This window comes from Amphimedon queenslandica, unplaced genomic scaffold (genome assembly GCF_000090795.2).
Source record: "Amphimedon queenslandica unplaced genomic scaffold, v1.1 AMPQUscaffold_12333, whole genome shotgun sequence".
Lineage (NCBI taxonomy): Eukaryota > Metazoa > Porifera > Demospongiae > Haplosclerida > Niphatidae > Amphimedon > Amphimedon queenslandica.
In genome coordinates, this window is record NW_003547430.1 from 17,525 (window position 1) to 19,074 (window position 1,550).

Genomic DNA, 1,550 nt, shown 5'->3' on the forward strand with positions numbered 1-1,550 from the left:
TATCCGAAATGTCGTTCCCTACATTAAGATATATACATTAGTCGATATTAAATGTCTGTACCTGTTGCACTTCTCCATAAATAAGAGGATTTGTTCCTTTAAAACCGCTTTTGTCCTTATTTATGGGCGTGTGGACTCCACCCACCTTCATCGTATCCGAAATGTCGTTTCCTACATTAAGATACATACATTAGTCGATATTAAATGTCTGTACCTGTTGCACTTCTCCATAAATAAGAGGATTTGTTCCTTTAAAACCGCTTTCGTCCTTTTTTATGGGCGTGTGGACTCCACCCACCATCATCGTATCCGAAATGTCATTCACTACATTAAGATACATACATTAGTTGATATTTCGTGTCTGTACCTGTTGCACTTCTCCATAAATAAGAGGATTTGTTCCTTTAAAACCGCTTTCGTCCTTATTTATGGGTGTGTGGACTCCACCCACCTTCATCGTATCCGAAATGTCATTCACTACATTAAGATACATACATTAGTCGATATTTTGTGTCTCTACCTGTTGCACTTCTCCATAAATAAGAGGATTTGTCATTTTAAAACCGCTTTCGTCCTTATTTATGGGCGTGTGGACTCCACCCACCTTCATCGTATCCGAAATGTCGTTCCCTACATTAAGATACATACATTAGTCGATATTAAATGTCTGTACCTGTTGCACTTCTCCATAAATAAGAGGATTTGTTCCTTTAAAACCGCTTTCGTCCTTATTTATGGGCGTGTGGACTCCACCCACCATCATCGTATCCGAAATGTCGTTTCCTACATTAAAATACATACATTAGTTGATATTTTGTGTCTCTACCTGTTGCACTTCTCCATAAATAAGAGGATTTGTCATTTTAAAACCGCTTTCGTCCTTATTTATGGGCGTGTGGACTCCACCCACCTTCATCATATCCGAAATGTCGTTCCCTACATTAAGATACATACATTAGTCGATATTAAATGTCTGTACCTGTTGCACTTCTCCATAAATAAGAGGATTTGTTTCTTTAAAACCGCTTTCGTCCTTATTTATGGGCGTGTGGGCTCCACCCACCTTCATCGTATCCGAAATGTCGTTCCCTACATTAAGATACATACATTAGTCGATATTTCGTGTCTGTACCTGTTGCACTTCTCCATAAATAAGAGGATTTGTTTCTTTAAACCCGCTTTCGTCCTTATTTATGGGCGTGTGGACTCCACCCACCTTCATCATATCCGAAATGTCGTTCACTACATTAAGATACATACATTAGTCGATATTAAATGTCTGTACCTGTTGCACTTCATAAATAGGAGGATTTGTTTCTTTAAAATGTGCTTTTCTCCATATTTATGGACGTGTGGACTCCACCCACCCTCATCGTATCTGAAATTTTGAAGACAACATACATTAGGATCAAGAGACTATTGTTGTACCTGTTACTGATGTAAGCTCACAACTACATGTACTGTGAAACATTAATATAACATACCGTACATTAGGATCAAGTCAAAGACACTGCTCTTATGCGTAGTATGTCAAAGGAAGAACCTTCAAT

The 1,550-nt window shown here is 38.3% G+C and overlaps 2 long non-coding RNA genes across 2 annotated transcripts; one reads left to right on the forward strand and one right to left on the reverse strand.

Moving 5' to 3' along the window:
- Nucleotides 1-1,214: 1,214 nt before the first annotated feature.
- LOC109588023 (uncharacterized) lies at nucleotides 1,215-1,550 on the reverse strand. The gene is made up of 3 exons (XR_002187930.1): nucleotides 1,485-1,550; nucleotides 1,286-1,378; nucleotides 1,215-1,242 (listed from the first exon to the last, which is right to left on the reverse strand). It is a non-coding gene; the product is annotated as an uncharacterized LOC109588023 (long non-coding RNA).
- Nucleotides 1,358-1,550, forward strand: LOC109588024 (uncharacterized). Its single transcript, XR_002187931.1, has 2 exons — nucleotides 1,358-1,439; nucleotides 1,495-1,550. It is a non-coding gene; the product is annotated as an uncharacterized LOC109588024 (long non-coding RNA).